At 38.5% G+C, this 27,987-nt stretch overlaps 1 protein-coding gene and 1 long non-coding RNA gene across 6 annotated transcripts in view; one reads left to right on the forward strand and one right to left on the reverse strand.

The window, feature by feature from the left end:
• Positions 1-27,987, reverse strand: part of KAT6B (lysine acetyltransferase 6B) — a 190,277-nt gene that overhangs the window by 135,151 nt on the left and 27,139 nt on the right. The gene's annotated exons all lie outside the window — the stretch shown is intronic.
• Positions 82-27,299, forward strand: LOC132685281 (uncharacterized). The gene is made up of 3 exons (XR_009613034.3): positions 82-314; positions 412-486; positions 27,197-27,299. It is a non-coding gene; the product is annotated as an uncharacterized LOC132685281 (long non-coding RNA).

A 27,987-nucleotide genomic window follows, 5' to 3' on the forward strand; every position in this document is an offset into this window, starting at 1 on the left:
GAGCTTCACCCTTCAGGCCCTCACAACTCACCCAACTGCCAGAAAGAGGGCCCAGGACAGTTGGGTTCCGAGTTCCCTGACTCCAAGCAGTGTTCAGTGAGCTCTGGTTAGTGGCTCAGTGGGAAGCACAGGGTTGTAGATGGGTCATAGACTGGTGGGAACATACACTTCTCTGCTATAAGTTCATGATTTATTTAGCTAAAAACACAGAGTATGTAAGGTGGCTGTTCAGTAGCAGTAGATGCAACCTGTTTTTCTGTGGCTTTTCCTTCGCCCTTGGGTTTGCAACTAAGAGCACAGCAAAGTGAACTCAGGTAGGGTCTTGCCAGTTGGGAGGGGGAAAAAAACTGGATTCTTACTGTGACTTTTAAAAATCTGGCTTGTCTAACAATCTCTGTATTTCTGTTTAAGGGAATATTTACCTCCATTAGACACTCTTGGTTGTTGAGCCAAACTCAGCATTATCAAGAATTCCTCCTCACCTAGGTAAGGGGGCGCATGGGTGGGGAAGGGTCCATGTCCAATGTCCCTTCCTCCAGCATTCCAGAGTCCTGGGAAAGTCCATCTCCCAGAAGTGGAGAAGACCCGAAGGGCCTGCTCAAACACATCTGGAACTCAGTAGGACTTCTTGCACACCTGAAGAAATCCCAATCCTACCTCAACCCTCTCTCAACCAAAATTAATCTTGTATGTCAGAGTTGATACGAAACTCTATATTCCCAGATATAAACAGTTCCTCTTCGTACTGTTATGGATCCAGTCCTCCTGCAAAGCACTGAGGACAAATCCTGATGATAATGCCCCACGAGGCATTCTGTGCTCAAGGATAGAGCTCACCCTTTGGCCTATCAAAGCCTCTCAGAAACTCAAATAGAAAGCTCCTTGAGGGGACCACCTAAGTTCCACTCACCTCTGACCTCCAGAGTTAGTATGATTCTTTATACACAGGAAATATTTGTTCAATTAATTATACTGGAATTATTTTTGGAATGAATATTTACCTTCTTAAAAAAGTTCACTTCTAATATATTTAAGTCTGATAAACTCACATCTTCATTAAAGAAGTCTTTCCCTATGGCTAAGAGCAATACTATCCATTATCAATTTCAAATTTAACCTGCCTCAACTTCCCAACAAAAAATAAGGAAACTTGAAAGCCCAAGATGCCATTATACTAAATGGACATTTTCTACATGCTCTAGATCTGTGCTATCTAATATGGTAACCACTAACCATGTGTGACTAAATTCTAATTTTATTTTTTAGTGTTTATTTATTTTGAGAGAGAGAGATAGCAGGAAAAGGGGCAGAGAGAGACTCTGAAGCAGGCTCTGCCCTGTCAGCACAGAGCCCAACACAGGGCTCGATCTCACAACTGTGAGATCATGACCTGAGTGGAAATCAAGAGCCAGAAACTTAACTGACTGAGCCACCCAGGCACCCCTTAAATTCTAATTTTAAAGAAAATTTGAAATTTAATTCCTCAGTCTCACTAGCCACATTTTAAGTGCCCAACAGCCACATGTGGCTATCTTGTTGAACAGTGTAGACATTGAAGATTTCTGTCATTCTTTTGATCAGCTCTGCTCTAGATGCATCATAAATCTTGGAAACCTAAAGAACTCTTAGCTTGAAGCCAGTATCAGATCATCAAAGTGCCATAATTAAATTTAAAAATACACTGCTCCTTTAATTAAAACAACAGAAGGAAACACTCTCACTGATGAGTAGAGCTTTTATAATAATAGATTTGTCTCATCACAATGAAAAATTTAAACGCAGCAAAATTCTCATCTATCTCTGTTGCCAAAATTAATATGCTATGTAGAGGGTAACGCATACTTGGAGTCACATGAATCCTTTCTTTGGACAGATAACATTTCTAGTTAATGGTCATTTAGGGGGCTAATTTGTATATAACCCTTAATGTCCTAGGTTGAGTAGAGGGTGCAAACATCTAGGAAATTTTCAACCCAGGGATTTCAAAATGTATGCATACAAACCCAAAACATCCAAGTCCTCTAAGAACTCAAAATCTGAAGTTAGGAGCAAGGTTGCCATGAGTATGTTAAGAAACTGTGAATGAAAACAAAGCCTCTACCTGGGGCATCCCCCACCCCACTCCTCAGTAAATGCCATCATTCCTTAAAAGATAAAACACACATATAGGGAGTAAAAGAAAAAGGATCTATTTCTTTTGTAGACTTCTAGGACATTAAGACTTTCAAGTTAAAAGTCCCAGGCAGCAAAGTTACATCACACTGCAATGAAAAAGTGTCTCCCCCAGAGTGAGGCAATGAGAGGGATAATAAGTGCACAATGAAAAATAAATCAAAACCCAGGTGGATAACGATGTACAGAAGGGGAAGCCTGGGGGTAAAAACCAAGATAACTTATCCAGGAGTGTCAAGGTATAAAACAGTGCATTAGGAGTCTGAATTTTACACATGTTTCTAAGTATTTGTGTGTTCTCATTGGGTTGTCCATGACACTGTCTAATAAACTGAGCTTTAATTGGCCAGGGTCATTCGCTAGTTCTCACAGAGATGTGCTCTACCTTAAGGACAACTCTAGCAAGTCACAAACAACTCCAATTTGTTTTCAGCTCAGGTTTATGCTGGATCCTAAGGCCTATGACATCCTACTAATGTAAAGGTCAAAGGAAATATATGCCTCAAATATTGCCAGAAGGGCAGCTAGAGTTATTAGCGGTGACCAATAATTGGGAGCTTAGTGATGTCATCCCTTTCATCCCTTCCTTTCCCCTTCATACTACCTCATAGTCCTCAAACAGTGATCATCCTTTTCTACCTGACTCCAGTGTCCTTGAACTGCTATTTATCATCATGGAATCAAACTGTATTTTCTCCTCTGGGAACACACATGTCGTGTGACAAGACAGGAAATCCTTAGACCATGATGGGTACAACCATATTAGACTCATGTACTGACCTTGAATTTACTGGAAAATTTTAAGTGGTAAAAATTTCATCAAGGTAAGAGAGGAACAAATGAGAAATATTTTTCCCTCCCACCTTACACATTCACTATTTCAATTCCGTCGCCAATTGTTTGTAATCTTTTTATAAACTCTCAGGAACTCAAGAGAAAACAGTTCGTGAGTCACTCTCCCAATAGCATATAAATTATGAGAAATATATTACCATATGTACACTATCATTCATTGAAAATTTTATTTAGCTGTTTGTAATAAAAACCCATATGATCATCAAAAGTATATTTTAAGCATGTTACAGATTCTAGTACAGATTTCTTAAAATTCAAAAGAAAGTATGCAGACAAAAAAAAGTAGTAATATATCAACCTTCAAGAGGTTTCAAGGTTTACAATATTAAAAAACAAAATGTTAAAAGGCTTAAAATACTAAAAACAAAATGTTTTAACTAGAATTTATCAGATTTACTAAAAAATTTCTTTACTAAGACATTAGAGAAGAAATTAACTTTTTAAACAAAGACAGTTTTTTAAAGTAAGCAATCTTACAAAATGTTTATCTAACAGAATCCAGGCATACTGCTACAGCATCTCTATTGACATACCTAAAAAACCACAAATTACTACGAAATAGGTCTGTAAACATGTGGCCCACGTAGAAAAGGTCTTTAACAAAGAAAGAATTCTTTCTAAATTACGTCAGGACTCACGGGGTGGAACAACAACTGGTTACAGACGCATAGCATTAGTCACATACTAAGTAATACCTCACTAATAAGAGAATATGTCTAAATAGCACACTTTCCCCCCCCCCAACCCCCACAAAACTTTATCATCAGAGGCTAGAATTAAGAGGTACAGGGACGAGTTCCAAGATATCAGATAAGAGGATGTCTACAGAATGAAATTATCATTAAATATTAACTGAAAGTCAAACATGCAAGAAAATATAAAATATGCATCACACAGTTTTATAATGAAGTGAAGGAAAAGAGGCAGTGAGCCAGATTCCTATTTCTCCTAGTAAGAGGAGAAATAAGAGGAATCTGTTCAAACAGGGAAGGGAGGAGAGCAGAGGAAATCTTGAAGAAGGGGCAGGGCTCCAGTTCTAAATGAAGTGAAGAGGAGGAGGATCCGGATTCCTGCAGCCGGCAGATACATCCATCCAGACCAGATCTCAGCTTCAGGCAGAGGGGTAGAGGAGGGGGAAAAAAGGTTCTTTCTGATCCTATTCTCCCAACCGTGTCACCCACCAAGGGTCTACATTAAGACTGCTTTTTTCTTTTTTTTTTTTTTTTAATATTTATTTTTGAGAGCGAGAAACAGAGTGCAAGCAGGAGAGGGGCAGAGAGAGAGGGAGAACAGAATCCAAAGCAGGCTCCAGGCTCTGAGCTGTCAGGATAGAGCCCGATGTGGGACTTGAACCCACGAACCATGAGATCATGACCTGAGCCGAAGTCAGATGCTTAACTGAGTGAGCCACCCATGTGCCCCATTAAGACTGCTTTCAAGGTCAACCTCAGCAGAAAGCTCAGTGTCAGGAGACCCTCTGATGTCTAATACTCCACCCCTACATGTGTGCTAGCTAGTGCATGCCTGTAACAAAGTTTCACACATACACCCTGCCTGAGATAACATACAATTCTTTTTGGTGTAATCTGTCAATTACTAAAAAATATTACAGAATTAATCCCAGGCTGCTGTGATCAGAGCCCCGCTAGAGTTGGGCAACACTGCAGCTCTAAGATACCTGGTCAAAATCTCACATGCATTAGGCAGCTCCATGAAGTTCTTCTTCCAATATGCTCCACTGATTCAATATCACTTATTTCTCATTGTGAATTATTATTTAATAGTTTAGTCATTATTTTGTATAATTTATAATTAAGTTACTATCCTATGTTATTAAATTTTTTTAAATTAAATTATTAAGCTGCTTTTCAGTCTTTGTAAGCCTAGTCAAGGTGGCTCCATCCTCAAGAGATGATACATTTGCCAAAGAGAATATGAAAGGACTAGGGTAACAATCATCCTGGTTTTCCTAGGACTGTCCAGGTTATAGCACACAAAGTCCTGCATTCCAGGAAATCTCAGTCCCAGGCAAACCAGGACACTGGTCATCCTAGATAAGACCCAGACATGGGTAACTGTAAGATAATGTTGCCCTAAGAAGAGCAGCTACTGTGTAGACTGATACAAACAAACCCATTCCCACCACCTTCTCCTTTGCATTTCTAACCAAGAAGACTGGAAAGCTAACTTCTTGACCTCCGTGACTACCTGCACTACGGATAGCCATGTGACTCAGCTCAGGTTAATGGAATATAAGCAGAAGCCCCTGGTGGGAAAGGGGTTCCCTCATTTCCTGATAAGAAGGAAAAGCCTCACCAAGAGAAATCTTTTGCTGTTACCCTTGGCCCATTCCCTCTGTTTCCTGCTAGAATAGAGAAGTGATGCCTAGACACGAAATTACTTCTAAGAACATGAGGAAAACCTCTATGCTAAAGATGGTGAAGGGGAGACATGCACGGGCCCTGGGTCTGGATGACACTGTGGCAGTACAGGCAGCTGGCTGTGCCAGCCTCGGAGTTACTCCCCACGACTGCTGCAAGAGACAAAGAACTCCCACATGTTCAGTCTCCACTGAAGCTCTCCATTATTTGAGGTGGGCATATCCCTAACTTACATTATCTGTGAGACTTCTTAAGAGGCAGCTACCTCTTAAGAGGTCTGGCTATTCCAGACCTAAAGATAGTCATGGAAAAGAACTTAAAAGAGCAAACTGTTCTCTCTCTCTTTTTTTTTTTTTTTTTTTACAGCAGGTATGTATATTTTACCAAGGAGGTTTAAAAAAAAAAAAGAGCTCAGGGATGAATAAGGCTTGGGCCAGACATGGGTTAGGGGTGTTTGCTGGGTATACAGCTGGGTCATTTTTAAAAAGCTGAAATGTGAATAGTTTGTTTTCCATGGTCATGAAATAGGTGTGAATGTCAAGTCTACAACCTCAAACTGGCCTCTTCAAAGTGTCAGCCAGTTTTCTTAGATATGTTCCAATTTGAACCAACAAATGCTTTTTCTTTTAAAGCTTCAAAAGATACTAATCTTTCCACTTGGCAGATGAGAAGACTATGGCTCCAAGATAAAGTGAAAGACCCAAAGTCACGTAGTTTGAAGGTGGAGGAGCCAGTATCCAAATCCAGTATCAGCCTGAAGACTGCCCCTGCCTCTGCCCCAGGGCTATGGGGAATGGGCTAGGATGTCCTAAAACTTGCAACATCTGCCTAAATGAGGAGAGGGTAATTCGAGGCCACACAGTGGCACATGCATCTTTATGATGGTTTCTTTTAAAAAAATATTTTTCAAACAAGTTTGATTTTATTATAAAGAGGCTTTACTCTTAAAGACTTAAAAATTTATATGTATTAGATAATCAGGTATCCTGTGGATAAAAGTGAAATTTCTTAATGTTAATTATTTTATTTTTTAAATATTTATTTATTTATTTTATTTAGAGAGAGAATGTGAACAGGGGAGGGGCAGAGAGAAAGGGAGACAGAGAATCCCAGGCAGGCTCTGTGCTGATAGCACACAGCCCCACGCAGGACTCAAACTCGAGTTGTGAGATCATGACCTGAGCTGAAACCAAGAGACAGACACTTAACCGACAGAGCCACCCAGGTACCCCCAAAAGGTAACCTTTCTGTTAATATATTTACTAATATAGGGGCGCCTGGGTGGCTCAGTCGGTTGGGTATCCAACTTTGGCTCAGGTCATAATCTCACAGTTCGTGGGTTTGAGCCCCATGTCGGAGTCTGTGGAGACAGACCAGAGCCTGGAGCCTGCTTCAGATTCTGTGTCTTCCTCTCTCTCCACTCTCTCTCTCAAAAATAAATAAACATTTAAAAAATTTTAAAAAAAGATACTTACTAATATAGAGGGCTAGATGCTTGGTGGCTAGTTAGCTCAGTTAGGTAGGATGTGGCAGGAACACCAACATCGTGGGCTCGATCCCCAGAATAAGCTAAGAGGGAGCAGTTTTTGTATTAAAAAAAAAAAAAAAAAGATATTTACTCATACAATTATTACTTAAAGGAAACAAAATGAAAAGTAAAACTGCTCAGAATACACAGTAATAATGAACAGGCCCACTTCCTAGGCTAATCCTTGAAGGTCTGTATTCCCTGTTCTCTCCTCTGCAACCATCATCCTTCACAGACTCCTGGCTCTCAGAGCACACGACTTAGATTAGAAATGTCTCTGCATTTTGATTCATCCTCTCAACCCACACAGATGCTGTTCTTACCTCACTTAGCATCTCAATCCATGCCTCTAATCTTTCCACCCCACAATCAATGTTCCGCTCTTCCACCTGTGTTGTACCTAAAATATAAATCCTTCCTCCTCTGCCTTAAAAGCCTATTTCCAGGGGTGCCTGGGTGGCTCAGTCAGTTAAGTCTCCGTCCAACTTGGGCTCAGGTCATGATCTCATGGTTAGTGAATTCCAGCCCCACATAGGAATCCGGTGCTGACAGAGCCTGGAGCCCGCTTTAGACTCTGTGTCTCCCTCTCTCTCTCTGCCCTTCCCCTGCTCATACTCTGTGTGTGTCTCTCTCTCAAAAATAAATACACACAAAAAAAATTTTTTTAAGTCTATTTACAAATTAAGGTCCAATTTTTTTTTCTTTTTGCTGGACACAACTCTACCATCTTTTCACAGCTTCATTTCCCAACACACTTCCTGAGCCATACACTGTGTTTGGCCATCTGCTACTTAGCACTGGTCATAGACACGGTCTGATCACACCTCCAAAACTCGGCTTGCTATTCCCTCTGCCTAGAACGCCCTCCCCATTTCTGGGCTATCTGGTACCCTGTGATACTAACTTGCAACCTAAAAGTTCCTCCCTCTGGGGAAAGTCTTCCCCAACAAAACAAAATTCTTTTTCTGCTCTCAAGGTAATTTGTTCCCTACAAGCCCAGGCACTCAAGACACAACATTAGCATAAGTTGTATGGTTAGTTACTGATAAACCTTACTAGACCCTGTTGACCACTATGTACTATATCCATATTAGGTACTCAGCGAATATGAAATATCTGATGAGTCACTTACCTGATGAGTTAAGTGAACCCCACTAATCCTGGAGTTTCTTAAGGTAAAGAGTGGTGTCTTACTCATTTCTATATTCCTAGTACAGGCAAATCTGAGATGCCCAATAAATGCTAAACTTATTATCATCAAAGTGCCTCACAAGAATGTTTCCACCAGGGCACCTGGCTGGCTTAGTCAGTAGAGCATGGGACTCTTCATTTAAGGGTATGAGTTGAGCTCCATGTTGGGTGTGGGGCCTAGTTAAAATTAAAAACAAAAAACACGGGCACCTGAGTGGTTCACTTAGTTTAGTGTCCAACTTTGGCTCAGGTTATGATCTCATGGCCTGTGAGTTCGAGCCCCGCGTCAGGCTCTCTACTGACAGCTCAGAGCCTGGAGCCTGCTTCAGATCCTATGTCTCCCTCTCTCTCGCACTCTCTCTGCCCCTCCCCGGCTCATGCTCGGTTCATGCTCTCTCTCTCAAAAAATAAATATTAAAAAGTCTTAAAAACACACACACACACACACACACACACACACACACACACACACACAAAGCATCTCCATTTAGTTATGATGTAATGCCACCCATTTCTGTGAATTGAGAAATAGTATCATTCAAGAAAATTTCAATACATGTATTTCTGACTTGTCTGAAATTTTTCTTTTAATATAAACAGTATGCATGCATTATTTTTACAATCAGGTGTTTCCCTTTGGGGGAAGAGGAGAGAGGAGTGGGAAGAAAGGCTGTCAATGGTATTACTCATTGTTGACTATATAGGATTAGAATCCAAAATAAATTGTCCTTAAATTCAGAAAAAGCAGGGAAAAAATTCTTTCTTCTCAAACTTCTATGCTTCCCTATCTGACAATGAAAATCTTAAAAACCCCAACTTTCTCCTTAGCTTCTAGGATATTTAGAACTAAATTATTCATTCTAGACACAGGGTTAATCTTGTTCTTTCATCTTAATTATTTTTGATGCTCTGAAAAACAGATTATTATATAAAAAATATTTTAATGACCTAAGTGACCTAAAATCATTTTGGGATGCAGGAATAGTATAACTACATGTAATAGATGAAATTAGACTGAATCATTTAATGCAGCTCAATCAAAACTGTAGTAAAACCTTGAAAAAAAATTAGTCCTCTCCGAAATCTTGGCAAAATCATCCCCCCTTTTCTAAATTATTTCAATACATTTTAATAAGCTTTTTCATTTCAGTTGAGATCTTTAAACCATTATTATTTAAGCATCACTTAAAATGTTCCTTTGTAGGGGTGCCTGGGTAATTCAGTCGGTAAAGCATCCAACTCCTGATTTTAGCTCAGGTCATAATCTTGTGGTTCATGAGATGGAGCCCCATGCTGACAGTGCGGAGCCTGCTTGGGATTCTCTCTCTCCACCCCTCCCCAGTTCATGCACGCGCGCTCTCTCTCTCAAAATAAAAAACATAAATAACTAAGTAAATAAATAAAATCTTCCTTTGTAAAGTATTAGGCTGCTCATATTGACACACGAAACCTCGGCATTATTCTGTTCCCAGAAACCCTTGTGGTTGGCTTAATTTTGCCTTGGAATAAAAAAGGTCTACTTAAATTGAGAAATAATTCTTTATGGTAACTACAAAAGCAATAACTCCTCAAAATAAAACTCTGCCTTGGTACTTAAAGATGCCTAAGAAATAGTACTACAAAAAGAAAGAAAGAAAGAAAGAAAGAAAGAAAGAAAGAAAGAAAAAGAAATATAGATTAGCTTTTAATAAAACAAGTCTTTGTGTGAAAAAAACTAATGCCAGTCACGAAGAAAGAACACTTCTATGTATCTTCCACATTCCCTACATAACAGAGCAGACATGCTCCTAAGAAGTTGAAGCTTATTTTTCTACTGCTGTAGTAGAAACATGGGAGATACATTTACATTTTCAGGGCAATGTTGACATGAAGTTGCAAGTGTAAATATTTGTTCCCTTTTGGTTTATAAATTTCACTATGATAAAATTCTGTATATAGAACCACTAATTAAAAAGGAATCTATTTGCCTAGTAGGGTGCTTGAGGTTGTATGTTTATTCGAGATGAATAAAATGGTACACACTAGTAAGGAATGGGAATTAGAATTTTGAACTTTATTGGTTTAACAAGTTCCTCCTGGGAAGGAAAACAAAGTTCATTTGTCAATTCTAAGAAGCTCCTTCAGATGATAATTTGTGTGAAGATGTAGCAGTATAGTAAAAATTAGTATCTCCTCCTGACCTTGAAAGGAAGGTTGAGATGTTATGAAAAAACAGCAAATTAAATATTTTAGGAAAAAAAAAAGACAATTTTCCATTACTTTGATTTTTAGGGTCACTTGATATCACCATTTAATGGCACTCTAGTAACAAGGCCCCTCATTGTTCAAGACTGCTTTAACATGCAACTCAGGGAACCAGCTAAACAAAATTGATAATCACATAACACATTCAGATGAAAAGCCAACACTACTATTCTCTTTCTTCTTTACTAATCTGGAATCTAGACCTTAAGCCCAAATTGATTTCTTATAATAAGCACCACTGCCACAAACAACTCACAGTTATTAAGTTCTTACTATGTGCCAGAGACTGTTTGAAGCACTCTGTGTGTATTAACTAATTTAATTTACCAAACAGCTCTGTGAAATGAGTACTATTATCACCAATGTATTAAATAAAACATTTTAGAAGTTTAAAGCATATATATCTCACACAGAGGATTAAGTTCTCAAGATAAGTAACTTCCCTTACTGCTAATAAGTCCAGGGCTCAAAAGTGGGGAGTCAATGCTACATAAATTGGTAGTAAGTCCTCCCCTCTCCTCTAAGCTCCTACATGGCTTTCCTCCTTTGTCACTGATGCTCCTTTCTCTTACCTGTCCTGGGAATCTGGCCTCAGACCTCTGCTCTTCCGATCTACATCCTTGCCCAGATAAGCTTATCAGCCCCATTCCAGCTATACACTCATGGGTCTCAAACTTCTATCTCTAGTTCAGACCTCCTACCCAAGATCCTGACTATCAAACTGACCACCGTGGGTCTCTATCTGGATGTCCAACAGGCCTCTCAACTTCATGGCCAGATACAGAACTATAGATTTCTTTGGCTCCCAAGTCACATTTCTGCATCAGCTTCCAGCCTTCCCTACCAGTAAACAGCATCATTATCCACCCAGATGCATCCTCCCTCTACATCCTACATCCAATTCATTATTAAGTCCTGTTGGTTTTATCTTCAAAAAATATATTAAATCTGATCTCCTCTCCTTCCACTCTGCCTGGATCCCCACACTACAGTTTCAAGGGCCATCTTTCTGTCCCTCTGACACCCTTAGCTTGTCTTCAACTCATGGCTTTTGCCACAGCTACTGCTTCTGCTTGCGACACTCTTCCCTGAGGCAAAGCTGCATCTTCAGTTTCACCCTGGTCTGAACTCAAACATCACCTTCCCAGACCAGTCCTACTGGATCTTTGGAGCACCTATCACTTAATACTGAAGGAATCTTATGTTTGTACTTGGTAACACATTTAATGTAAGCTGCTTGAGAGTCATGTCTGTCCTCCTCACTCCTACTGCCTAGAACAATGCCTGGCACAAAGCAAGCACTTTAAGACTGAAAGTAGGGGATGACTATGAAGTCAACTAAGAAAACACTGACTTATAGCCCATCAATCATTAAAGAAATAAACAACACAAGACAGCCAACAGTAGCCACCCAAGTGAGTTTGTCTTTTGCTTTCTTACTCCCATGGGAACTGCAAGATTTCTGTTTACAACAATCCTCTGCATGGCTTTCCAACTTTTGATTGTAATTCAAAGTAAAAAATATGTTTTATATCATGACCTAGTATATACCTATTTAACTGAAACAGAAGTTCCATGAGACATTATTTACCCTTTCTACATGGGTAAGTACATGCTATTTATTCAGTTTGTTTGTTTGTTTGATGATAGTAGCCCTTTATTTCATTGATTACACAACAATCTAATGGGAGAGAATTCAGTTTGAAGAGCACTAATCCCATGCCTGCATTTTGGTTTTCTGGGTAAAGAAAGTAAATTTTCTGAAAGAAAGAAAGAAAGAAAGAAAGAAAGAAAGAAAGAAAGAAAAGAAAAGAAAAGAAAAGAAAAGAAAAAGAAAAGAAAGAGAAAGCAAGAAGAGGGAGGGAGGGAGGGAAGAAGGGAGGAAGAAAGGGAGAAAGAAAATAAATTTTCTGCCTATATGTGCTAACTTCGAATTAGTCACTTCACCTCCCTGGGCCTCCCCTCACCTGTGAAATAAATTCCTGTGGTAACTACCCATAGAGGAGCTGACTTGAGTAAGGCAGACTGGGAGTGAACACACTTTAGGAAGGGTAAGATTCTATTGGAATTCAGTCCATAACTATCAAGGAGCCCCAGGGAACAACTTCTACCTCCTGCTTGTCCCCTTGGCCACCACATCCAATCCATTAACAAGCTGTCTGTTCCATCTCCAAAACATATTTCCTGATCTGTCCCCCTCTCTCCCTCTCCAGTTACACCCCAGTGTGTGCAGCCATCATCCCAACAGCCTCCTGCGAGCCCGCCTGCCTCTTTCCCCTCCATAACTTCTTCCATACCTCAGCCTCAGTGACCTTTAAAGTTTTATTTTGAAAATTTTTCAACTCTACAGTAAAGTTACAAGAATATTACAATAAACACACATATCCTCTTAACAATTTGCCATCTCTGATCCCTCTTTTTTTATTGAACAATTTGAGAATAAGCTGTAAAGATCACAACCCTTCACCCCTCTTAAGAACAAGGACATTCTCCTCATAAAGACACTGGATTATCAAATTCAGGACACTTAACATTGATATAACACTGTTATCTAATATTTGATGTATAGTCAAATTCTGCCACTTGTCTTCATAACGCCCTTGGAAGCCAAAAAAAAAAAAAAAAAAAAAAAAAAAAAAATCCAGTCCAGGGACACACATTTCATTTAATTATCATGTCTCTCAGTGATGTTAAAAACACAAATCGGACTATATTGTTCCCCAGCTTTAAACTCTGCTGCCCTTCTCTGGGTCTCTCTGCTATAGCCACATGAGATGCCTTTTTCTTCCTCAAACACAAGCACTGAAGCGTTCCCTCCTTAAGCTCTCCCCACAGGTGACCCCTTCTCATCCTTTCATCTCTCCTCAGGAACTTTCCAGAGCATGATGTCTACAGCCTCACTCCTTGGTATTTCTCTCTCACTTTGCTCTTGATTTCTTTCATGTCACTTACAGTCTATAATTACCTTGTTGGTTTATTTGTTTATCATCAACTGTCCAAGGAAAATCTAAATTCCATGAAAGCAGGGTGAGAACTCTGAGAACAATGCTTGGCTCAGAGTATGCACTCAATAAATATTTTTGAATGACTAAATGAAAGAATTAATAAATAAACTGCTAAAAAACCAAAGTGGTCATGTCAATGACATCCCTGGGTAAGACTGCACACTGATAGATAAAAGTCAATAAGACCTCTTCTCTTCCACAGGAAGGACAGTAGATAGTATATAGTCACAACTGGGAGGGATTCAACATTAACAATTGCCCGAAGGTGAGCACTGTGAAGGTTACCAAGGTGAATAAGACCAAGATGGATTAGGGGCACCTGGATGGCTCAGTTGGTTGAGCATCTGACTTCGGCTCAGGACATGACCCCATAGTTCATGAGTTCGAGCCCTGCCTGCATCAGGCTTGCTGCTGTCACAGCACAGAGCCCACTTTGGATCCTCTGTCCCCGTCTCTCTCTGCCCCGCTCACACTCGCACATCCTCTGTCTCAAAAATAAACAAACATTAAAAAAAAAAAAAAAAAAAAAAAAAGCCCAAGAACACGCACCAGAACCGGGTGGTTTATAGTGCTGGAAAGATTAACACATCCTCAGCCTGAAAGGGAAGCCTGCAGTGGTATAAAAAAATTATAATAATAATTAAAAAAAAAAAAAAAAAAAAGGACTGGTTTTGGAGTCAGAAGATGGGGTCTGACTCCTGTATGTGTGACCCTACCTCTCTGGGCCTCAATTTCCTGTTTAGTGAGGATAATGTCTATTCCTTAGCCCATCTGAGAGAACAGGGAAACAAGAGAGTGAGTGCAGGCCCTTTAAACCTAAAAGGAAAATAGGCTCCTGAACAGAAATGAGGAGGACGTAAATTATGGCACACAACTGGGCAACAGTAAATTATCCTTTATTAAAATTTGTTTGTTTATGGGGGGGGGGAGGAGAAAAGGGGGGAGAGGCAGAGAGAGACCACAGAGCGGATGATAAAAATAAGGTTAAGACATATTCTCTATCCTCAGAAAAACCATTTGACAAAGTAAAACATCCATTCATGATAAAAACCCTCAACAAAGTAGGTTTAGAAGGAACATATTTCAACATAATAAAGGCCATATATGAAAAACTCACAGCTAACATCATCCTTAATGGGGAAAAACTGAGACCTTTTCCCTTAAGGTCAAGAATAAGACAAGAATGTCTACTCTCAACACATTTATTCAACAGAGCACTGGAAATTCTAGCCCCAGCAATCAGATGATGAAAAGAAATACAAGGCACCCAAACCAGTAAGGAAGAAGTAAAACTTCCTCTATTTACAGATACCATGATACAGAAAACCCAAAAGACTCCACCAAAAAACTGCTAGAGCTGATAAACAAATTCAGTAAAGTCACAGGACACAAAATCAATCTACAGAAATCTGCTGCATTTCTCTCTACCAATAATGAAGCAGTGGAAAGAAAAATTAACAAAACAATCCCATTGACAACTGCACAAAAATAATAAGATACCTAGGAATAAATCTAACCAAATGGGTATAAGACTTATACTCTGAAAACTATAAAACACTAATGAAAGAAATTGAAGACAACACAAATGGAAACACATCCCATGCTCATGGACTGGAAGAACAAATATGGTTAAAATGTCCATACTAACCAAAGCAAAATGTAAATTTATTGCAATCCCTATCAAAATACCAACAGTATTTTTTCACAGAACTAGAACAAAAAAAATCCTAAAATTTGTATGGAACCACAAAAGACCCCAAATAGCCAAAGCCAAATGATTAAAGATCTAAATGTGAGACATAAAACCATAAAAATCCTAGAAGAGAATATAGGCAGTACCTGCTCTGACACTGGCCATAGCAACTTTTTTCTAGATAGGTCCCCTGAGACAAGGGAAATAAACACAAAATTACACTGGAACTACATCAAAATAAAAAGGTTCTGCACATTGAAGGAAACAATCAACAAAACTAAAAGGCAACTTGCAAAATGGGAGAAGATATTTACAAGTGACATATTTGATAAAGAGTATCCAAAACATATGAAGAACTGATACACCTCAACACCCAAAAACCAAATAATCCAATTAAAAAAAAAATGGGCAGAAGACATGAACAGACATTTCTCCAAAAAAGACACATGAATGGCCAGCAGACACATGAAAAGATGCTCATCATCACTTATCAAGGAATGCAAATCAAAGCTACAGTGAGATTATCACCTCACACCTGTCAGAACAGCTAAAATAAAAAACTCAAGAAACAAAAAGTGTTGGCAAGGATGTGGAGAAAAAGGAATCTTCTTGCACTGTTGGTGGGAATGCAAATTGGTATAGCCACTATGGAAAACAGTATGGAGGTTCCTCAAAAAGTTAAAAATAGAAATACCCTATCACCCAGCAATCACACTACTGGGTATTTATCCAAAGAATACAAAAACACTATTTCAAAGGAATGTATGCACCCTTATGTTCACAGCAGCATTATTACAATAGGCAAGATATGGAAGCAGCCCAAATGTCCAGGGACTGATAAATAAAGAAGTGGTGTACACACACACACACACACACACACACACAAATAAAATATTATTCATCTGTAAAAAGAATGATATCTTGCCATTTGCAACAACATGGATGGAGCTGGAGAATATAATTCTAAGTGAAATAAGTCAGAGCAGGACACATACCACATAATTTCACTCATGTGGAATTTCAGAAACAAAACAGATGAGCAAAGGAGGAAAAAAGAGAGAGATGAAGAAACCAAGAAACAGACTCTTAACTACAGAAAACAAATTGCTGGTTACCAGAGGAGGGGGTGGTGAAATAAGTGATAGGGATTAAGGAGTGCCACTTGTCACGACGACGAGCACCAGGTAATTAAAATAAAACTTAAAAAAACTTTAATTTAAATTTTAAAAACGACATAGTCTCCATCTCTATTACCCATAATGTCAAGGCCCACAGAACTGAGGAGTTATAGGTAGCACCAATGAGACAGACAAACAGTAATGCTACAATAGTTCAGAGGAGAAATTACTAGAGGTGAGGAGGCTGTCAAAGAAGAAGTGAACAAGTTCTCACAACAGGAAAAAAAAATTCCGTAACTACATACGGTAACAAATGTTAACCAGACTTGCTGGGGTGACCATTTCACAATATACACAAATATCGCACCATTATGTTGTACTCCTGAAACTAATATAATGTTGTATGTCAATTACACCTCTGTTAAAAGAAAAAAAGCAGCAGAAGAAGCAAAAAGGCTGCTAGAATGTTATGGCCGTGTAACATGTGGCCACATGAGGGGTGTATCTCTGCTAATTAATACTAGTGGTAGTTTTCTTCTAGTGCTGCTGGTTCTAGTCTCGGCCTGACACGCACATCCATGCACCGACACTGCCAGTACAGGAGGCACATCTAACTTCCAGTTGAATGTGCAGCACAAGTTCTGGAGTATGTGGTTACTTAGCAAACACTCTGCTACATGGATCATGACATAGGACAGTACAAAGGAGAGAGGAAGGGCTGTGGAAGAATCCACAGGAACATGAGAAGGATGAGCTTACAGAAGAAACAAGCAGGCTCTGGCAGCAGAGGATACATGGACAAAGCCTGAAGAATTAAAGAGAAGGGTGTTTGAGATGAACTCCTGTTTCCATTTGCTTTCCAATGACTCAAAGGCTGATCTTCACCCCTAAGTTCAAAACCAGTTTTTAGAATGTCAGACATTAAAAATGACTTTTGGGGGCACCTGGGTGGCTCAGTCAGTTAAGCCTCTGACTCCTGGTATCGGCTCAGGTCATGATCTAACATTTCATGGGTTTGGGCTCTGCGCCGACAGCATGAAGCCTCCTTCGGATTCTCCCTCTCTCTGCCCCTCCCCAACTCATGCTATCTCCATCTCAAAATAAATAAACTTAAAAAAAAAAAGACTTTTGTTTCTATTTGACTCTATTTTTTTTTCCATCTGCAGATATCTACAGATTATCCTAGTAAGATTGTTATAGTATCAGGCAGTTGGCTTTCTTACACACCTGAAGTATCTGATTTATTTTAGACCTTCCTAATAATCACTGTATATCCCACAGGGTTAGGTATAATACAATCTCTTCTTTCAACCAAATTCAAGTCTCAAATAGTTATAAATCCTAATGTCTTTTATACTACAAACATTCATATTGTTTAATTTGCTTCATTAGCTCATAAAAGTGTTTCACAGGAGAAAAGAAGCAACTAAAATAATCTCTTTCAATAGACAATTTAAAGTTCAAACAAGTAAAATGAAAATGAAGAGATAAAATGGATCTATTTGAAATTAGCAGGTATCTGATTGGGAGACTCACTGGTCATCATTAAATAGATTCTTGACTTCCCTCATCCTAGATCAAGATACAGAGTAGCCCAAGTGAGCAGCTTTCAAGTGTAAAATGCAAACCAAAGTCTGAAATTCCAATTAACTAACATGCCCTTAGGACTTTCCATTTCAATCTCACATTTAAAATGTCTATATGTTGGGGTGCCTGGGTGGCTCAGTTGGTTAAGCGTCCGACTTCAGCTCAGGTCATGATCTCAAGGTTTGTGAGTTGGAGCCCAGCATCAGGCTCCCTACTGTCAGCACAAAGCCTGCTTCAGATCTTCTGTTCCCCTCTCTCTCTGTCCCTCCCCCACTCCTGCTCTCTCTCTCTCAAAAATAAATAAAACATTTAAAAAACAAAGCAAAACAAAACAAATAAAATAAAATAAAATGTCTTTATGTTACCTTTAACACAGGATCAGAAAACATGATTCACATTCACTCATTCAACAGAGGTGAGCAAAGAAGTAAGGTCTCTGTGTTTGTGAAGCTTTCCCAACTGGAGGGGACAACTGAAGTTAAAAAGTAACCAGACCAATAAATATATAGACTATAAGAAGGGCTAATAAGAAAAAGTATAGAGCATTTCATTGGAATTACTAAATGGACTTCATTTAGATGGGAAGTTCAAAGAGTTCTGGAAAAGCCTTTTTAAAGAATTTACTTTTAGAATGGAAAATATTTGGGGCACCTGGGTGGCTCAACTGGTTGAGTATCCAACTCTTGATTTCAGTTTGGATCATGATCCCAGGGTCATGGGCTAAGTGTACAGTCTGCTTAAGATTGTTTCTCTTTCTCTCTCTCTCTCTCCCCCTCTGCCCCCACTCGCAGTCCTGGGGCACCCAGCTAGATCAACTGTAGAGCAGGTGACTCTTGATCTTGGGGTTGTGAGCTCAAGCCCCCCAACGGAGGTAGAGTTTACTCAAAAAAAAAAAAAAAAAAAAAAAAAAAAAAAAAAAAAGAAGAAGAAGAAGAAGAAGAAGAAGAAGAAGCCACCTGAAACAGTTTGCAGACATTGAGATAGAATCCATATAAAAATATGGTAGATTTTAGGGGCGCCTGTGTGGCTCAGTCGGTTGAGCGTCCAACTTTGCCTCAGGTCATGATCTCACAGTCTGTTCAAGCCCCGTGTCGGGCTCTGTGCTGACAGCTCAGAGCCTGGAGCCTGCTTCAGATTCTGTGTCTCCCTCTCTCTCTGCCCCTCCCCTGCTCATGCTCTGTCTCTCTCTCTGTCAAAAATAAATAAACATTAAGAAAAAAATTTTAAATATGGTAGACTTTCACAGCTAGAATTTGCCAAGAAACGGCACCACTGAAGCATGCTTTAATTTCCAGAATATTTGTGAAGATAATCTTAAAAAACAATTCCATTAGTCTATCACGCATCTTCAAACATAGACTCTGCCATTAAATTAGAACGCTTCTAACATCAAATGTTGGGATAAGATATTTTCTTCCACTTAAAACATTAGGTCAAAAAAATTCTGAAGCATTCAGCCAAACACTCAAAAAACCATTGCTTTAATCACTTAGTTAATTGAGCAAAAAGCAAAAACGTTTTTGTTCAATCATTTCCATCAGAACAGAAAACAGTGTCAAAAGAGAAGAAGGCTTTCACTATTGCTTTGTTGAATACCTGGATTAGACTGACCACCCTTTAAGATAGTCTTTGTGTGCTTCAAAACTCAAACCAAGCCACACAGAGCAGCTGCTCACTGACCAACTGGTCTACAGAATTCAATGAACGACAAAAGGTTACCTTAATTCAATAAGATAATCAGCACACATTTCATTTACCCACCACCCAGAGTCTAACCATCTGCAAGGCGGCAGAGCCAAATGCCTATAAAACAACTGGCAGCGTGCAGACATGTCCTCGTGTCCCTCATGTCAATGAAATTTCTCTCTTAGCAACAGCTAAAAAGAAGCTGAACTTTCAGAAAATCAAGATATCATGATCCAACAACTTGTTAGTAAGTTATTTTGAGTGCCACTGAGATTTCCAGGCCAGATGGGTAATATGTTTTATTCAATTGAGTCTTGTACTGGGATAACAAAATGTGAGGCAGACTCGATCTGGATCCTTTCATTGTTCAAGAGGCAAAGCAACCTAGTGGCTTCCAAATAACAGCAGGAACAATATAGCAGGAAAGAAAAGAAAGAAAAAAAAAAAAACAAAACCTCAGCAAAACCTCAACCACAAGAGCAACATCAGAGCAAAAACCCAGCGACAATTTAGACTGCGAAATCTGACATCTGCCTTAGGCCAGGATACCATTCAGCTCTACATGCATCTGTAGTGATCAAAACTACCAAATAATAAAGATGGCAATTCAACATAGAAGAGCATTATAAGCAGAATTCAGTACAGAAGTTTATTTTCTTTCTAACACTTACATCAATGGAGTCAGTGTTTCCCAAGTATGGTGACGCTTTGAGGTGACCTGAATCACACAAAATCATAAAACTATTCCCTTTTTAATTTTCTTTCATATTCTCTCATTAAGTCAAGGAGAAAGTTTCAGTTTGGTGCTAATATGTCTTTAACACCTCTGTAATGTTTGCTAGTGTTCCTTTGAGAGAGCAAGCCTCAGGCTCAGAGTCCTGGCAGATAAAAAGATCCAGCCACATTTTAATAAAACTTTGAAAGTAACTTTTACGGTTACCTTCTATTTATGACAACGGATGCTTGTTTTCCACTTATGGTAATAATAAAATTTCCTTTTTCAGCAGATCTATTAAAGAAAGTGAGGTGATTTAATTTTTAATTAGTATTCTAATTACATTTCTTTTTCCAAGTTTACATTTTTAAAAAATTTCAAGCCTACAGAAAAACTAAAGTAGTACACTCAATGCTTATATTCCCTTCACCAAGAGTCACCAATTAACATTTTTGCCTCATATTTTTATTTACACTTGTATCTATACTTATACACACGTATTTACACACACACACACTTTTGTTATAATTGTTGTTGAACCATTTAAAAGCAAGTTGCAGCAGCATAACACTTCACCGTTAATATTTCAGAAAGCGCATCCTAACTTACAAAGACATGATCATAGAGAACCAAATGCCATTAGCACATGAAGCACATTAACATTAATGTCTTTTTTTTTTTTAGGATTTTATTTTTAAGTAATCTCTACATCTAATGTGGGGCTCAAACTTACAAACTCGAGATCAAGAGTCACATGCCCTACTGACTGAGCCAGCCAGGAGCCCCATTAATGCTTTAATTTCCTCTAATATCTGATTCAAATTCAAATTATCTAATTATCCCCCAATATCTGGTCCAGAAACCAAAGTTACTCAAGGCATTTGGTTTGTTATAGCTCTCTTAGTGGGATAATCTAAAAGAAAATACTAAGAAAATCATTAATACGGACAATATATAAAACTGGCAAAAATTGTGAAGGAGGCACATTTTACTTCAAAAACAATGAATTGAGTAATGGCTGGAGGGGAATGAGGGGGAAAATAATGTAAATAATTAATAAAGAAGAAAAAAAAGACCTCTGCTATTAAACTAAACTTATATTTATAGCACACAAAGCTATGAAGGAAAATATTTTAAGACCTTCTCTTTTTTAGAGGATCTTGAACAAAGACAAAAGTCAAAAGATCACTGTCAGGTCATACAGTTACGTGCCAAAATGCGTTTCATTAGAAACTCCAGAGCTGATACGTGTTCAAAATAACTAACTCGTCTCTTTTATTGAACACTGTGCTACGTGCTTAAACACATTATCTCATCAAATCCTAATTGATGGTCCCATGAAGAATATTTTTTTATTCCTATGTTACAGATAAGATGACTGAAATTCAGGGAGTTTGTATGGGCCATTGTTTTCTTTCTAGCATTAGAACTTTCCCAAGAAGAATGCACTCATACTATTTTAATTAAAAAAAAAAAAACCTTTTTAAGATTTTATTTATAAGTAATCTCTACACCCAACTCACAACCCCAAGATCAAGAGTCACATGCTCTATTGCCAGCCAGGTGCCCCTCATACATTTCTTATGTATCTTAAAAAAAAAAATTCAAAATAACAAAAAAACACCAAAGTATGGATCTATTTTTTGTTATACACACACACAAAATATTTATTTACAACTGCTTTAAAAGGGCTTCAGGAAAAATTTTTAAAAAGTGGGGGTGCACCTGGGTGGCTCAGTAGGTTAAGTGTCTGACTTTGGCTCAGGTCATGATCTTGCAGTTCATGAGTTCGAGCCCAGCATCAGGCTCTGTGCTGACACCTCAGAGTCTGGAGCCTACTTTGAATTCTGTCTCTGTTGCTCTCTGCCCCCTCCCCCACTCATGCTCTGTCTCTCTCTCTCTCTCTCTCTCTCTCTCTCTCTCAAAAATAAACGACCACTAAAAAATTTTTTTTAAGAAAACTATCTCCAAAGCAATTAAAAATTTTTTTTTTAATTCACAAAAGGAGGCTTGGAAGAATACATACAAATCACTAATTGTGGCTGCCTTTGGAAAGCTGTTTTAGGGGAAGAACATGCAGGGCTCTCTCCCCGTCCTTCTCTGCCCCTCTCGTGCGCGCGCGTGCGCGCGCACGCGCACACACACACACACACACACACACACACACACAAAATCTGGTCCCCTAATATAAGCATAACAAAAGGACTGGCAATAGGGAATAAGCTTACTAATAAGAACATTTCTTTACTAAACAGACATGTTTATAAAATATTGGGGGTATATTTAGTAAGACTGAAATTAAAAAAATGTTTTTAATGTTTATTTATTTTTGAGAGAGAGAAGGAGTGTAAGCAGGGGAAGGGCAGAGAGAGAGGGAGACACAGAATCTGAAGCTGTCAGCACAGAGCACGATGTGGGGCTCAAACTTACAAACTGTGAGATCATGACCTGAGCCAAAGTTGGACACTCAACCGACTGAGCCACCCAGGCATCCCAAGACTGAAATTTTAAAATATGCCAGGAAAATGTACTATTCAAAGCACTTGTCACTCATTAAACAAAGAACATACCGTGAACATGTGGGATGTTAAATATTAAGAAACTGGTTAGTATAATTAATGATATTAAAGATTAAAAGAGAAGGGGGGCCTGGGTGGCTCAGTTGGTTAAGCATCCGACTTCAGGTCAGGTCATGATCTTGCAGTTTCTGGGTTCAAGGCCTGTGCCAGGCTCTGTGCTGACAGCTCAGAGCCTGAAGCCTGCTTCAGATTCTGTGTCTCCCCCCTCTCTGCCTCTCCCCTACTCACACTCTGTGTCTCTCTGTCTCTCAATAATAAATAAACATCAAAAAAAATAATAATTTTAAAAAAAGATTAAAGGATAAAAATCATCTCCACAAATCCTGAAAAGACATTTAATAAAATTTAAAATCCACACCTGATAAAACCTCATTAACATAATAAGTACATAAACCAGCATCAAGTTTTAGGGGACATATTGAAGTATTACCCCCAAAACATATTCACTATCACTAGTATTCATTAACATCATGGAAAAAGTCATACCATGCAAACAGTAACCAAAGAAAAGTGAATTGGCTACATTAATAACAGAAAAAGGACAAGATAAAAGTCCTTACTAGAAGAAAAAAAGGACATTGTATAATGATGAAAGGGTCAATAAATCAAAAATATAGCAATAACAAATATATATGCACCTGACAACAGGCCTCAAAATAGTTTAAGAAAAAAATGACAGTATTGAAAACACAGACAATCTAACAATTATTGACTCTTGAATATTATACTTTAAATAACAGAATAATCAAACATAAGATCAACAAAGAAACAGAAGTCTTGAACAGCACTACAAATCAACTAGATCTAATAGACATCTATAGATGTCTCCAACCAGCAACAGCAGAGTACACCTTCTTAAGTGCACATGGAACATTTTTCAGGATACAACATAGGTTAAGCCATAAAGCAAGCCTCAATAAATGAAAAAGGGTTGAAATCACACAAACTACGTTCTCTGACCACAATGGAATGAAATTAGAAACCAGTTTAAAAAAAAAAAAAAAAAGGTAAGTTTAGGAAATTTACAGCCCAGTGTAAACCTTTGAACAATGGTAAATGAGGATGAGGTGGCTGGAAAAGTCAGGCGGCAGGGTAGGGGCCAGAGTCTGATAAGCAACAGCTCAAGGCATGCCCAAAAAGAAACCCACTCTCTTCCAACTGTGTCAGATTTAATACAGCAAGGATCTCTGACAAACGCATTTACATCATTAAAGCCAACAGCTAATCAGCTAAAATAAACCTTTTTTGGAACACTCAGTTTCACAAAATGATGACAGGAAGTTAGTGAAACACAGGCTGGCTGACACAGCTAAGACCCTCTGGAGTCCGGCACAATTTAAGGGGCAAGTGATTTCAAGGAATCTATGTATTCCAGCAATCCTTGGAAATGGGAATACTGCACCAAGGAGGCCAATTGCATTTTGCTCCCCCCACCTCCTCCCCTACATTCCAAAGTAAAACTGGAGACAGACAGCACCACAGGTTAAATGAGGTTAAGTGAAATAAAAGTTGGAAAGTTAATTTAATTAAAATTTTCAAAGGCAAAAAGTGAAACTGTTTAAGAGAGATCTAGATTTCTGATTGATATAAAGTTGCTATATAATTTCCTAAAGGCATCATAAATTAGTGGGGAAAGTAAGAATTGTAATAGATTCTACTGAAACAATCAGTTTGCTATTAAAGCAAGCAAACAAAAAGCAGATCCTTACACCATTTACCAAAATAAAAATATAGATGATTTTAATGACTTAAGTATGACACCACTAAAGACAACAAAAAACTAGAAGGAAATATTAGTAAATGACTTCTCTGAATTCAGGATGGGGAAGAGTATTCTAAAAATAACCAATAAAAATCACAAAAATTGATAATAGTATGTAGTATATTCCACGGCTCCAATAGAATACTATTTGCATACTCATAAAAATCTCATAAAAATATAAACACGGAATACAAATAATGACCTAGGCAAAAATGAAGGCTTAACACTGAGATGAAAGACAATGGGAAGGGAATATGCATATAAGAGAACTTTATCCTTATTTTCCCTCGGCAAGAGGTCAATAGAAAATGGCTAAAGTTGAAATTCAAGAAACAGCATTATAAGAATGTTATTTAAAAATACATAACTCTAGGGGCGCCTGGGTGGCTCAGTCGGTTAAGCATCCGACTTCAGCTCAGGTCACGATCTCACGGTCTGTGGGTTCGAGCCCCGCGTCGGGCTCTGGGCTGATGGCTCAGAGCCCGGAGCCTGCTTCCAATTCTGTGTCTCCCTCTCTCTCTGACCCTCCCCCGTTCATGCTCTGTCTCTCTCTGTCTCAAAAATAAATAAAAACTTAAAAAAAAAAAAATTAAAAAAAAAAAATACAGAACTCTAACTTCCAGAAGAAATGACTAAATGTGGCATAAAGAGTTGAAGATGGGGGGGGAAAGTGTTGAAGACAGTTGCCTCTGGGGTACAGGATGAAGGATGAGGAGAGAATCACACTACAGTTATTGAACAATGACCATTAAACATAAAACATGTTCAAGTTATTCATAATCAAAGAACTGCAAAGGAAAGTAACAGGAATCCACTCTTCCCTCTACCACATTAGCAAGATAAAAAGGGCTAGGAAGCAAGTAGATGCCTAAGGCCTCTCATGCTCAGCTTACTTTTTGACAATATGTTCCAAAAGCCTTAGAAAAAGAATTCATGTTTATGCCCCAGTATATGTCCTTCGATAATCTATCCTATGGGAAATAATTACCTATGTATATGCAAATTTTTAGTAGCAGTATTATCTGTAATAGCAAAACAGTTAGGAATGTCCTAGATGTTGAAACACAGGGACACCTGGGTGGCTCAGTCAGTTCAGCGCTGACTTTGGCCCAGGTCATAATCTCAGAGTTCATGAGTTCGAGCCCCTTGTCAGGCTCTGTGTTGACAGCTCAGAGCCTGAAGCCTGCTTCGGATCCTGTGTCTCCCCCTGTCTCGCTCTGCCCCTCCCCGCTCGTGCTCTGTATCTCTCTCTCTGTCAAAAATAAAATAAAAAACATTTTAAAAAATGTTAAAACACAAAGACATAGGAAACACTACCAGCCATTTAAAGTCACACTGTAAGGCACTTGGCTTGGCTCAGTCAGTTAAGCAACCAACTCTTGATTTCAGCTCAGGTATACTTTGTGAGATTCAGCAGGCTCTGGGTTCCACTGTTACTATGGGGCTCTGTGCTGTGGGGGACCTGCTTGGGATTCTCTCTTTCTCTGTCCCCTGCTCGCACTCTCTTCTCTCAAAATAAATAAATAAACTTAAAAAAAAAAAGTCACACTGCAAAAAATAAGGAATATGGGGAAAGGCTCACAATAGATTTTAAATGTAGAAAGGAACATATAAATATATATAGTTAATATATTCCTCTTTTTATTTAAATATAACAAATATATACATGTAAGGGAAAAAAGAGTGGAAGAAAAAACAGTTTTTATCAGTAATTACCTTTGGAATAAATTTGCAGTCATGGTGCATCATCCCTTGAACCTTTCTGTATTTTTCAAAGTTTTGTACAATGAGCATGTATTCCTCTAAAAACATATGCTTTTTCTGATTTTTAAATAACAAGAAGTAGGGAAACAACAACACAGAAATGTGGATTTTAGCCACTCATGGCCTGTGTGACTAGAGCAAGTGTACAGTAGGAAAGGAGATCTTCTTTAGAAGACGATAAGGACATCAATTTACACTTTTCCCTCAAGAGCAGAAGGGCCACTGCCCCTTCCACACCCTGGACCCTGCTCAGGTGCCCTTTCTAGCATGGCCCAGGAAAAGCTCACTACCTCGCTATCTGAGGGCTAGGCAGTTGGAGCAAACTATCCCTATCCCGTCTGGGCTATTACTATCTCCAGTTGTCAGCTGAGGAAACTGAGAGAGACTTGACTTGGGCAATGGAAAAAGTCAGGATTTGAACTAAGCATTCTGGCTCCAGAGCCTCCTTCTTTAGAATCATCTCAAAATCCCTTTCAGGAGGAACAAGGGCCTTGTCCAATGAACACATCTAGACTATTTCCTCAATCACCTGAGTAGACTCTATTGCACATCTATAAAGGAAAGTTAGCCTTGGGCAGTGATTCCCAAACTTCTGCTGCACACTGACATTACCCAGCTTTTCAAGAACTTCTAATATCTAGCTCCCACCCTCATCACTGATTTCTCTGGTCTGTTTCTTCATCTGTAAAATTCCGTTAATAACAGTACTTATTTCTCAGAGTCCATAGAATAGTATTTTGTATATAATAAATATTTAGAACTTTGCCTGGTCCATAGTAAGCAGTAAGAGTTTAATATTAACATCTTCTTATGTACTCTATATAGAGCCTTCAAATCTAGTATGAACTGTTTATTATGCACACTTTACAAGGTACATGTTTTAACCATATTCTTTTGTTTCTGTTGTATATCACAGACAAAATGGGGAAATGCAAAAGTCAAAAACACAAATAATGAATTTCAGGAGAGTCAAGGCATTTCTTGCAAGATACATGGCGATGTTCTTCTATGTCAGATTAAAATAGGACCTAAAAAGCATTGATCTCAGTGATGCCTATTTATTTCATTTTGCTCTGAAATTTTCAGAAGCTAGAAAAATACACACAATTTGCACCTGATCAATGCTCTGTGAACTGCCTGCAGGATTGTGTTCATACCCCAGTAAGATTTATTGCTAACCAACATGCCATGCTAAATTGAAATCAAGATATTACACAATTTTCCAATAAGGAGGTAATTTTATAAGTTGGTATAAATGCTTTGTGAGGATGTAATTGTTGGCATCTTGTTATATTTCAATAGCTGGTGGAAAATGAGGTAAGTTGGAAGGTTTACAGAGGGTCAGAGCTCATTAGATGAGAAGATCATCTTTTTTTTATCAGCTCTAGAAAGCACATTTATAGGCTGATAACTAAACTGTTATTCTTTAACAGTTGGAACAGTATTTCTAAAACATTCCAACTAAGTACAGCTACTGCAGAAGATTCTACTAAAACACTATGAAATGAAAGGAAAAGAATCCTTGGGGTTAACTGCCTTTGTGAATCTTGATTTGATATTTATCTTTCCTGAGTTTTTACTAAGAACTGAAAATACAACATCCATCTACCTGCATATTTTTCTTTTTTTCCACCTTTATTGAGATATAATTGACATAACATTGTAAGCATGATAATCATTCATTTTAAAATAAGTCAGTTTCTTTTT

The sequence above is a fragment of the Panthera onca genome, chromosome D2, assembly GCF_046562875.1.
Source record: "Panthera onca isolate mPanOnc1 chromosome D2, mPanOnc1 haplotype 2, whole genome shotgun sequence".
In the NCBI taxonomy this organism is placed as follows: Eukaryota; Metazoa; Chordata; class Mammalia; order Carnivora; family Felidae; genus Panthera; species Panthera onca.